Source organism: Psammomys obesus, unplaced genomic scaffold (genome assembly GCF_907164565.1).
Source record: "Psammomys obesus unplaced genomic scaffold, mPsaObe1.curated_primary_1811, whole genome shotgun sequence".
In the NCBI taxonomy this organism is placed as follows: domain Eukaryota; kingdom Metazoa; phylum Chordata; class Mammalia; order Rodentia; family Muridae; genus Psammomys; species Psammomys obesus.
This window is the reverse complement of record NW_026593286.1, coordinates 45,668,865-45,682,256: the sequence shown is the minus strand read 5'-3', so window position 1 is coordinate 45,682,256 and position 13,392 is coordinate 45,668,865. Positions and strand designations below refer to the sequence as shown.

Sequence of the window (13,392 nt, the reverse complement as noted above, 5' to 3'; positions counted from 1 at the left end):
TTTTTTTCAGAAAGCCAGTTTTTTTTTAAAGAAGTGAAAGCACTGAGATTTATTTACTTAGTTTTATCAACTTCATGTAAGAATAGATGAGAACTAATACAAAGACCCACAACTAGAAAAATGCACAGAGAGATAGGAGCGTGAGAGCACTCAGTCCTAAATAAGAAATCTTTATCCCATCCCTCAGGGATTAGGGAGCAATGCAAAAGTGGAGGCAGGAATATTATAAGAAACTAAAGGGGATAAATAATACTAAGGAATAAGTCCAGACACTACAGAACTGACATATATCAACTAACACTTAATGCAACAGCATATACAAGGCCTTGTATGTTCAAGTGAGCTACCTTCCCTAAGCAAGAATCTATCTTCAATAGGTGACTGCTTGCAAAGTAAAAACAGAAAGCCAGTTTTATTACTAAGACTGTCATAAACTTTTAGCATGTACCAGTAGTCACCTGCCACAATAGCACCAGATACGCTGTACAGCCAGCAAACAGAGTCTGGCCATCAGCAGACCATGCCAGAGAGGTACAACTGGGGTGGCTCTGCCTTGCTGCTGGTGCTACTTGCTTCTTGCTTCAGTTCATCTACAGTGATTTTACCCTCCAAGCCCCAGATCTTGATGCTGGAACCAGTGGCAGCACAGAGCCAGTAGCAGTTAGAGATAAATCACAAGGCATTGATGATGCCCCCACCATTTTGTATGTTCCCACCATCTTGTATGTACAGGTGCTTGCCTTCGCTGAGATCCCTGGCCATCCTTGCCTCCAGAAGTGCAGAGGGATCCATCTGGAGAGACCATTACTGTGTTCAGATAGCCAGTGTGGCCATGTGGTTTGTCTTCAGTTTGTGGTTAGCCAAATTCCACACCTTGACAAGCTTGTCCCACAGGAGACAATGATGGGGTTGCTGCTGTTGGGGGACAGAAGACACCCATTCCAAATGACTCCCATCCTGGACAGTGTAATTACAGACACTCAGAGTCCCTAACTTTATGGTCTTATTTCGGGATCCAGAGAAAATTTGCCTTGTCAGAGGCAAAGACTACGCTCAGCACATCCTTGTGGCATACACATTGCCTATTGGTGCCTGTTGTGAGATCCCAGAGGCACAGTGTTCCATCCTAGAAGCCTGAGAGGGCAAAGTAAGCATCCGAGGAGATAATAACATCACTACAAAGTAGGAATGGCCTCACAGAGCTCGCCGTGGTATGCCATAGTGGGTCGCATCCCTGGTAAGCTTCCACATGATGATGGTCTTGTCTCGAGATGCAGATAGGATCATGTCTGAGAACTCTGGTGTAATGGCGATCTGTGCTACCTAGCCCTGGAGGGTCCCACAAAGTGTCATCTGCTCGGTCATGACTACAGCTGATGTGAGGGTCGCTGCAGCAACAAGGATGGCACTGGAGAGCTCAGGAAAGCCAAGCTTCACAGCAGCTGGCACTGCAACCCTGCAGAGGAAAAGAAAGCCTATATTTCTCTTTCTTAGACACACACATCTCTCTCTCTCTCTCTTTTTATCTCACATGCACTCTGAAAACCTATAAACTTGCATATCATATCCTAAATTATTCTGTCCCTAAATGTGCATAGACAATACGTAAAAAATACTTTTAAAAGATTGAAAGTAAAATGTACTCAAGAGACTAACTGCTAAAAAATAAATTTTCTAATCTCTTCAATTAAACTTTCATGTGTCATGACTCCTGCACAGAGAGGTTTGAACAAAGGAATCAATCTCATGTGAATTTCATTAGTCATTCTGGCTGGCATTATAGACTAAAATAAATTGAAATAGGCAGAACCAAGTCCTGTGAATCATAAGCTGTTTCCTTATTTGAAAAATTCTAATGCCAGTCCCTTGTGGCAATAATCTGGGATCTCCACTCCATGGGTTTATGAAAAAATTGAAAATATTCATAGGAAATTGAATCCACTTCATCTTATAGAATCATCATTTGATAAACATCACACCATTAACCATAATCACACACAACAGACTACAAAAGGTGTGTAAGCTTTATGCAACTTTCAGTAAGTAATTGGAGAAAACGTTGAACTGGCTTGGTCCAGTAGAATGATCTCAGGAGCGGCTCAGTCTGGATGTGCTGTGTTTGTCAGTGCTGATCTCTGAATGCCTTCACCCTGCCTTCAGTGTTTTCCTTATGCCAAGAAGTCTATGCATGCAGTCACAGGGCATCATTTCTTTCTTTTGAGTTGTTGCTGCTCTTCACACATTTTTTTACATTCATTTCCAGTCATCAAAATTAAATTTATGTATTAAACATCTATTGATTACTTTACTAAAGTTGTATTTGTTCTAAATAAACTTTGAGTGCATCCTAACTATCACAGTAGGAACATCTGATTGCATGGTCTTCTGTTTTTTGTCCTCCTCCAGAAAAGCACTCATGCTGCTTTTTTTGATGTGCTTTTGATCATACAGAAGGATTGGAAAGACATTACATTCTACCCTATTAGCCAGAAAAGAACCTTCCCTATGGAGTGGGTACTGTACAACTGCATTAAATTTCTTTCTGGCCCCAGAAGCTGGAAAGAACAGAATTCACTTACCTCATAGCTAGTATTTGTAAGTTTCTATAGCAGTGCCAAGAGAACATACCAGAGGAAAACAGAAAAACAAAGAAAGCCAATACATAAATTAAAAATATCAAGAGGATGTATTGACTATATTCTAAACCTAAATCAAATTTTCTTGGATTTTTTCGTATATTACTACATAATATTGTATATCTAAAATAGTATGGAAGGATGATTGACTCAAATGACATTATCTGTTGTAAAATAAGTAATCATTAAGAAAGAGACATACCCCTCCCACCCCTCACCAACTGTGGCAGGTGGGAGAGCTGGCCTCTAGGTCATGAGAGTATTAGAGCTGTCCCTGCCCCTTTCTAGCTGCAGTGCTTGGGAATGGGCTCTGTACCTTGCCTGGGTAGCCCAATAGAGCTGGACCTGGCCGAAGGGGGTCCTTGGTGGGCTGAACCCCAAGAGATTGAGCATGGAAAGGCTGGCCCTGCTACTTGTATGCCTTGTGGTAGCATGGGTGAAGGAGAAATGTCCCCTTCTCTCTCTCTGGCCCCTAGACACTGCAGCAGGCAGGAGAGCTAGCCCTAGGTTCATAAGAGTGGGAGAGGTGGGTTTGCCTCTTGCCAGTTGCAGCACTGGGTGAGCTAGCTGAGGCATTGCTGGAGAGCTCACCTTAGTAGTATGGGTGCGTGAGAGCTGGTTGACTGACCAGCTCAGCTACCACTTAGGCCTAGGTCCAGGGTTTTGAGTTGGCCCACCCCAACTGTCCATATAGGAACTGCTGGAGCATGTGAAAGGGCCAGTCCTACATATTCAAAGCTGCAGAATCTCCATAACACAGGGCAACAACAAGATTTTGGAGAGAAGTCCCAGTGAAAATCCAGTATTGGCAGTGCAGCAGAAGCCAAAGGGGGCTCTAACCAAACCAATGAAACATTGCAACAAACATTTACAAGTAAAGATGTGTGGACAGAAGAGTAAACTGTCATAAACACACTGTGTAAAGAGTAAACACACTGTGCCACAATGAGGTGTTTGTTTTGTTTTGTTTTTTTCTTTTTGGCAGGGAGAGGTTGTAAAGGTGGAGGGCAGATACAAAGGGACAGGAAGGTGAGTGGGATTGGAGTTTGTGGTATGAAACTCACAATTTATAAATAAAATTAAAAATTGGCTAAATACAAAAAAGAAAGCGAGAGAGAAAGAAAGAAAGACATAAGGATGTGGAACATTTTTTTCCATGATTATCCACTATTATCAGGACAGCATTAGTATATGAATACTAAGAACTTAAAACCTCTATTCCTTTAAGTTTTTAAGATTTTAAGATTTCTTTTTTAAGTACTCACAATTTATCAAATAATAAAAATGTCCTGCTTCCAAGGAAAGAGAAAGTTAGGTTTCTTTAAGGATTTATGTAGTTCCTGAGATGTTACCCATACTCCAATAGATGATTCTACACCCAGGTACATAGTCATGGCACTAAGTGGACTCAGTGAGCGAAACAAACAACAAACAAAAACCCACGAGAAATGGGAAAGGAATGGTGGTAGAGGGCCTAGGGAAGATATTGGGATGGGGTAGATGTGATCAGATCATATTATATGCATGCATGAAATCCTCAAAATCAAAAGTAATCAAAATAATTGAGTGGACTGAGAGGAAATCTTACAAAAACTTCCACCTAGAATTTACCCTGCCTACTGGATGTATAGGGTAAATACTGAATAGAGACCGAGGAAATGTGCAACCAATGCCTGGCTCTACCTGCGACCTACTCCATAGTAGAAAGCCAATCCCTGACATTATTGATGATGCTCTACTGTGTTTGCTAATAGAAGCCTGGCATAGCTGTCCTCTGAGAGGCTCCGCCCATCAATGGATAAGAACAGAAACTGAGACTCATAGTCAAACACCTGGCAGAGCATAGGAAGCCTTGTAGAAGAGTAGAGGGAAGGATAGAAAGGCTCAGAAGGGGCAGGAGCTCCATAAGAAGACCAACAGTCTTAACTAACCTCAACTAACCTTGGCCCAGAGGAGCTTGCAGAGACTGAAGTACCAACCAAGAACCATACATGGACTAGACCTCGTCTCTCTACACATATATATCCAATGGGCAGCTTAGCCTCCATGTGGGTCCCCCCAAAAGGGGACAGAGGCTGTCTTTGATGGTTTCTGTTAAATGTTTTTTGATCACTTCCCCGTGGTGGCGCTGCCTTGGCAGGAAAATGTGAACTAGGAAGTGTACAGGCCTGATGAGACTGGGTGTGCTGGGGTGCTGGGGTGGGTTTCTGGACAGGGGCTCCCCTTTTCTGATGGGCATGGGAGGGGAGGTAGAGGAATGAGGAAAGGACGGGTAGGAAGGGACAGAAAAGAGATGAAGGAGGAGGCTACGGCTGAGATGTGAAGTGAATAACTAATTAAATAAAATAATAATTGAGTGGTATTTTTCTATTTTTTTTCTCTTGAACCCACTAACTATCCAATAATCAATGAATTCTTAGCTTTCATAGAATGACGAAGACCATACCATGTTTTATTTTAGTCATATCAGTTGTGAGTCTTAATCTATATTTTGTTTGAGCAAGAGATGAAACCAAAAATGTTTTTCACTAATGGAAGTACGTTAAAGAAATTATCTTTCAAAATGTAAGATGGTTTATTTTTTGAATTATATATAATAATCAACATGGTATGAAAGGTCTACAATTTATCTATCTATCTATCTATCTATCTATCTATCTATCTATCTATCTATCTACACACACACACATTTATCTTTGTTCTTTCTTTTTTACATGCATTTCTTTTAAAAATTATTAATTACAATTTATTTGTTATGCCCAAATAGTGATACCCCAAAAGACCACCATGAGGAGTTGAGTCTGTTGCAAAATACATGAGGACCTTTTAGTTACAAATTATTACAAGCTGCAGCTTGGGCTCACACCAAAGTGGTGGTAGCCGAGAGCCTTGTGCTCCTGTTAGTTGGGTGATTTAAAGATTCCAGTCCTTCCCAGCATGCCCAAAGCAGGAGGATTCCTGCCTGGAAAGCATTTATTGGTCAAAACATAAAAAGGGATGCTGCATTTTTAATTGATTGGCTATAAGAAGGTCCCCAAACCATTAATGGTCTATCATCCCTTTGTAGGGGTATGGACCGGTTTCTTAGCAACTATATCTCTAATGGGTGGGGAAAGAATGCAGTAAGGCTAGTTCTTCTCCTCAGGGCATTAAGGCTAGCCCTTCTGTAGGTGGCGGGACATATCTCCACTCAGCTAGCCTTAGTTCAGGTCTGTGCTTTAAACTTTAAAATAATAGCCACTGATTTTTAATCTTTTGGTCTCTCGTTTTCACTTTGTATCCCAGCTGTAGTTCCCCTCCCTAGTCCCCTTCCAATCCCATCCACCCTCCCTCTTTTCTTCCCTTGCCCCTCCACCAGTCCACTGATAAGGGAGATCCTCCTCCCCTTCCATCTGACCCTAGCCTATCAGGTCTCATCAGGACTAACTTCACTGTCTTCCTCTGTAGCCTGCCTGGTAAGGCTGTTCTGCCCTCGGGGGAAGTAACCAAAGAGCCAGCCACTGAGTTTATGCCAGAGACAGCTCCTGTTCCCCTTACTAGGAAACCCACTTGGATACTGAAATGCCATGGGCTACATCTGTACAGGGGTTCTAGGTTATCTCCATGCATGATCCTGAGTATCGATCTCAGAAAAGACCCCTTTGCCCATATTTTTTGATTCTGCTGCTCTTCATGTAGAGCTCCTCTCCCCTCCAGGTCTTTCATCTCCCCCTTCTTTTATAACATACATTTCTAATGTTTCCATTTGCAGTAGCATTTAGAGCTTAGAAATGTTTCTTCATGGACTTGTTCCATATATTCATTTTTATTTTTTATTTCTCGGAAAAATGACAATAAGGATGTTCTAAAAGTTGGATATCTTAAAGTTTATGATTCCTTTCCTATACTGACTGTGGAATGATGCCTTGAACATGAAACTTCCCTTTATTTCTGAATTTCCACTGTACCTTTGCTGGTGCTGCTGGTGTGATTTTTCTACATGAAAGGACAGGGTAAGAAGAGCTACACCAAAGTCATTAATGATTCCCTTGAGGGGAAAATAATAGATATTTCTGATCAAAGACAAAAACAAGTTATGATTCAGTCACCCCTTAGGAATGTGCTATGTGGTTTATGAAAACTTCTCATTTTCATTATGAGTAACAAAGGTGAGAAATCAGTTTGCTGTAATCTTGGCATGACAGCACAACTATTATTTACTATATGAAATCAAACAATTTCTGGATCCTGTTTTTGTTACCAAACTCTGTTCTTCCAATCTCTGCATATTGTCAAAGATACATTCTTCTCAACAGTTTTGAGTTGATACTACCGACACCTGTCATTGAAAACAGACTACACACACAATGAATTTTCTGGTTACATTACTGTCTTCATAGACCAAAGGGTGTAGACGGTGAGCAGTGTTGGCTATTAATCCCACTGATGCTTATTAAGGAGCTCAAAGGCACAGGGAAATAGTGTAAACCAGAAAGCATTTGTTTAATAGCAGCTGCAGAAGAAAGCCACCACAAAGTACTCTGCACATGTTCGGTATCTCGAGAACCAAATTCCGAGAAGACCATCCACCTAGTCTTCAGTATTAACTCTCAGCAGTCCCGCTTGCTACTCTTAAGAACCGAAGCCAAACTTCAATAAAAACAAACAAACAAACAAACAAACAAAAAAACAAAACAAAACCTAACCTGTGGGGGTGAGAGAGTTGGGTGATAAATGTACTCTCATTTCTAGAAACTATTAGATTTTTTTTTCTCTACCTCAAAGAAAGAGAAGCAGAGCAAATTTCCAAGGCTGAGCTTTTTTTTTTTTTTTTTGGTTGGGGGGTGAGGTTTCTTCCTAACACTGAGCCTAATTATCTGTGTGTACCATCAGCAGAGATTCTGAAGGTAGTGCTTATTGAAACTGACCTGGTGGGCATCCAGGTCTTAAGGATGAATGAAAAATAACTCTACTGAATACTGCTGAATATGTGATAATGTAATTAGTATTCCTGCCAACAGAATTGAAAATGAGATGTTGCATCTCCAGGGACTTTTACAAGTCTCTGTAAATAGTTTTTCTTAAAATATACAAGATACATAAGGGCTAAGCAAAAAGGTTCACTCTAAATTAAAATGCTATTATGCTACAGATGATGTGGGTGAAGGGCTTACTGAATCCTCACTTGCAGATTGACAGGAGAAAGCCATCATTTACATATTTTCCAAGTATACTCAGCCCCAAAGGCATTTCAGTTTTTCAAAGAAAAATAAAAGCCACTTGGGTTAAAAATAATCCAGTAGAGGAATAAGATGGAAACCCATGGCTAGTGTCTCCATGACTCTGAAAATAAACATTAATATTTATTTGATAAAGGAAAAGGAACTCTTTGAGATAAGGTACTTTCTTCATATTTCAAAATGACAATTTTTTTTTTTAAGTATGGTGTTTCAGATTTATGGAAGATTGCTGCCTCGATTTGTTTGAAAGATTAAGTCATTTACTGTATTGGCACCAAATCAAGTCAATCTAATCAGTTTTCCCTTGGATACTTTAGTAACTTAGAATTTAAATGTTAATGAGTTCCATTCGGATTATTTACATACAGGTGCAGAGGAAATAATCCAGTGGGTTGTTGCCCAGTATCTGCAAGCTAAAACTGCACAGACAAGAATTCTTATGTTTTTCTTTCTCCCAGAGCATTTGCAAAGGATGAGTGAGCTTCCCTCAGTCTCAGCGGGACTTCCTCAGTCTGGCTGGATTTCAACACAAAATGATTTCCTCCTCAGAAACAAGCACACAATGCCAGTTCATCTCTTACTGCAAATAGGAATAGAGATGTATGTTTGTGGCTTAAAGACTCAAGCCAGAAAGATATCTAAAAGGACAGCCACTGGGTGAAATAACTAGCCTCAGTGGGGTGACTACAAAGTAAAGTACACAGAGCTGGAGACCCATAGTACCTAAAGCCTTTTCCTCAGGTTACCGTTAAAAAGCTGTGCAGCTCTGAGCAAGCTTCAGTTGTTGCCTATGTAAAGACAGTAGTTGGAACCACTTTCTCTTCCATGTATTCCCATCTACTGTATGCTGACAATTTGCAATTTACTGTTAAGGGAAAGCTGAATATAGTATCCCCAAATACACAACATTGTCATAAAGATTACTTTGAAGCTGAAGTCAATGGAAAAGCAGAAGACATATATTGTCCCCCCTCCACTGATTGCCTAAAAGCAAGACAGAAATTCACAAAAGTGTCTCTTCATTGCCTTTGATGAAGGACATTGCTGATCCCTGAAGTTGTTTGGGAACCTGCTCATTCTAGAAGTAACACCTGAGGAATCTACTAATAAACGTTACCAACTAGACTTAAATCTACCATGAAGTTCTTTCTGTATTGATCTTTGGACTTCTGTCTCTAGCCACTCAATATCATTTTTCTTTGTCTTATCACTTCTCTGAAAATCCTTTGTAGAATTTAAGCCACGCTTAGAGAAATACTTCTTCCCTGAGGAGTACATATATGTAAGATGTGTGTTAATATGTATGACAGTAAACATCGTTGTGTGTTCTCTTGATAACGTTTGCTATAGATGTCTCAGGAGGTGCTGTCATTTAGTAACATCCCCTCAGGATCCATTTGCTGCCAATGTGATGCTATTAACCAACAAGGCCATTAAGAAGCTACAAGGAGCTTGGCTCATCCTTATAATCTCAGGGAGGCTGAGGCAGGAGGGTCGTCATGGACTTGAGGTCAGCCTGACCTACACAGTGAAGTTCAGGCTGGCTCGGCTAATAAAAGGGTTTTCTTTTAAAAACTAAAACGGATAAGTAAATGGGTTGCCCTTCGGAAGGTTTCGTAGTGTGTTTAGCTTTCTGCTCCATGTGCATTTCTCTCATATTGGAGGCCAGCTTCTCTCTTCTTAGAGGATGTACCACACAACAAACTCGCTAATGCCTTGTTCCTGAAATTCCAGTCTCTAGGAATGTGAGCAAAGAGTGCTTGCTGCCAGGTGTTCTGCTGTCATAGCACAAAAACAGACAGATGTAGAGGAAACATTACTTGTTTTCTCTCATTGTGATGAGCTACTGACCAGTTAACTCATTGGCCTGAAACATTCTTGACTGAAATAGGTTTTTCAACTTTTTAAAAAGAATTTTAATTGATGTCGTTCTGTATTATCACTTTCAACACCGTGTAGAGACTATGGAAAACCAAGAGGCATCATCCTTTTCATTTTGCAAACTTTGGACCAGTCTTGCTTAATTGAGAGTTGAGGGTACATGTGAATAATTAACGAACTTATATGAGTTGGCCTATTTTCAGTTTTAGATGACATTATTTGTATCTTTTGTTGTTGTTGTTGTAGTTGCTGTTGGTTTCGTTTTTGTTTTTCAAGACTAGGTTTCTCTGTGTAGCCCTGGCTGTCCTGGAACTCACTCTGTGGACCAGGATGGCCTCAAGCTCTTGAAACTTGGCTATTAACCTACCTCTGCCTCTAGAATGCCAGGATTAAAGGTGTGTGCCACCATGCCCACATTTCTGTATCCTCTTTACAATGTAATTTTTTATAACAGCTTTAATGATAGGAATTGGGCTTAGCAGTGATCTTTTTAATAATGTTAACAAAACTTAATTCCTCAGATAATATGATACTTTTTTCTAATTGTATTATTGCTCTTTGAAAATTCCTATCTTGTCTTGGTGCTTCTGGCATAAACATTTCTTCCTTTCTTTACTTTTTGTTTTTTGAGACAGGGTTTCATGTAGCCCAGACTGCCTTAGAACTCACTGTACAGCTGAAGATGATCTTGAAATCCTCATCCTCTTGCCTCACCTTCCAAGTGAGGCATGAACCACTATACCCAGCTACAAATACTTCTCCAATACTTCAGCTTCCCGTTTATATAAAGTGAACAGGACACTATTTATCCATCATTTATATGAGACAGACCCTAAATTGGGTTCTTTCTATGTATACATTTCTTTGGGGCAATATGTCTGTAGCTCTGATTGTTATAATAATGATCATGCCTCATTTATACCTGGCATAATGAGGTTTATTTGTAGGGAGGGGAAGGGGAGAAGAATTAGAGCCTGAGTGAGTCATGAGGACAGAGAGAAAGAGACAGAGAGAAAAACCAAGAGAAACAGGGGTGGGGAGAGAGAGAGACAGAGACAGAGACTAAGAGATAACTGCAGCCAGAGGGGGCGAGCTGGGGTGGGGGGTGAGCCTTTATATCCTGTGCGTCTGATGCATGGGCACAGGTGTTGTCAGGACCTGAAGACCCCTGAGGATAGGCCAGTTGAATTGCCTGCACAACTGCTTTTCTATAGCTCAATCATTCATTCAGTCATTTTTATTATCATAACCATTGAATACTGTCATTTATTAATACTAAACAAGTACTAAGTGCTAGAGGTACAATAGAGAATAGAACAGAGCTTTTGCCTTTAGATAAGGACTGTGATAAAAGAGTTAGCTTTTATGCTGATGACGAATTCTAAGTAGTCTTTAGATCCATTTTCTTCTTTATCTTTGGTTTTACATGCAATAGTATTTTTCTAAATACGCAGAGGCTTGTGTTAAAGAGACAAAAACTGAGAAACCTGGAACAACAGAAACAACTTCAAGCATATTCTGTAATAAATTAAAAAAATATGATCCTATTCTGGACCTAGGAAGTACTGAGATTCAAAACACCTATTTTTCACAGCCCATTTCCCATGACTGTCCCTTTTTCTCCGTTTCTTTCTTCTGGAATCATCTTCCAGAACACTCTTTGTAGGCCTCACACTACTCATCTTAAAAGATTAACATCTATGAGTGTGTGGTGACTGATACAACATTAGCATATTGTAGAAACATAATCTCAAATTCTGTGATTCAGAAATAGAAAATGTTTGCCCAGGCAATGGCTTTTGTGAAATATAAAATTATAGGTACTATTAAAGAGGAGACATTTGTAAAGAAAGTTGCCATTATCTTTAGCCATGAGGGCAGAGAACTAGAATAATAGAATCAAACTGATCAAGCAACCTCTCAGCATATATATTTCTTAGGTCCATTTTTGTAAAGCCAGTATATATTAACTTTAATCAAACTTAATTTCAGAACTGAAGAGCCCTAACATCTAAAAGCATATTGGCTAGAAAGGTTGATAAAGGACATCTGAAAAGAAGGGAAATAAACCTGTTTTTCTAAGGATGTGTCCAAGCACTGAAGTCTTCATCCCAATAGCACACACATTTCCTGACTTTCAATCTGACACCCATAAATATTCTTGCTCAATGGGTCTTTGGGTTCCCCGGTCTCTGTAAATATACCATAGCTTTTGATTGTTTTATGGTGGAAGTTTATTTTATTTTGTCTTCACAGTTGGCTTTGTTTTTTTTTTCCATGTTTTATAGACCCTTGTCTTTTTATTAGTTCAGTGTTCCCTGTTGATTTTGTGTTTTATATTCCTGCTGTCACCACCAGAACCTCACTGTAAACAAGAATGTTGCATCTCAGTGGGTTATTTTCTGTTAATGACCTGTGATACAGTATATAAATAAACCAGAGAGCCATCCACAGGTGCAGTTTATTAGAGTTACTGCTCTGTGGCTCGGGTAATGTTCCTTCGTTCTTTAAAACTTTGCTGCTTTGAGAAGCAAAAGGGCCAGCTCTCTGGCAGTTTTGAAGAGAGAAAAATGAGCCTGCCACTTTACAATGGATGGGAAGCTGGACTAATAATCATCACTTCAATTTCTCAGTGTCAACATCTGGAATGCTGTACAAGATAAAACAGTCCACTAAACCAAATTACTCAGATAAAGTAGTCCTGTCCAAACAGCTGACTTGAGCAGGAGTAGAGAGAACATACAAGGTCCCTCCTCACACATAAAAAGTAATACCCACACTATACTGCTCAATTAGAACAAGAGGGATTGTTTTGGGCTGCACACAGGTGTATAATGAAGACCGATAATGATGGCTTATTAATGAATTCTCATAACCCCCGGTGTGGTAGGCATTATTAAGACATGGTTCACGTGGGGCAATGGAGGCTAAGTAACTCGCCCAAGGCCACATAGTGAATCAATCTCCACCAGAGAACACAGGCATCAGATGAGCTCCTGCTACACCTTCTGCTCTAACCACTAGATCATGGTCTGTTTCTGTCTTGGGATGAAATTAACAGAACTGAAATTGGAGCTCAAGAGCCAAGATATAGAAGGAATATTTTGTAATGATTTCTGAAGGGAACTGAGAGGCAATAAGGGGCTCTGAGAATACTGTAATGTGCTTCAGATAACAGATACGTATTTCTGGCTTTGAAGTGCATTAGGAGCAGATTCTGCCACACATCAGATGCTTTCAGGGTAGGCAAGGCAAGAGAAATAACTTGAGTAAAGCATAAAATGAAAAAGAGGAGACTAATGTCCTGGACAGTCTATGTTAGTATGCAAAATACTGAAAACATAACTGAGATGTGTTCAGGCATATTCACGGTGGTATTGCTATTGGCCCTAAAACAATTTATTCTCAGAAATTTGTATCTGAAGTCGTATAGAAAATAAGGCTGCAGGTGTCTCCCTTTCTAATTGTGAATAGATTGCTAAAAGAGAACTCTTTGTTTTTTCACCTTTTTGGTGTACATATCAAAACAAAATGAAGTTCACTTACAAAGCTTTATGTTTGTTTATTTGTGGTTTCCAAATCTACATATCTGTCAAGCGTATCTAGGATGAATCTATTCTACCAACAAAAGCAGCCCACGTATAACAAATCCTCAG

General features: G+C 39.9%; 1 pseudogene; it reads right to left on the bottom strand.

Moving 5' to 3' along the window:
- Positions 1 to 437: 437 nt before the first annotated feature.
- LOC129683835 (receptor of activated protein C kinase 1-like) lies at positions 438 to 1,407 on the bottom strand (annotated as a pseudogene).
- Between the last annotated feature and the right edge of the window lie 11,985 nt (positions 1,408 to 13,392).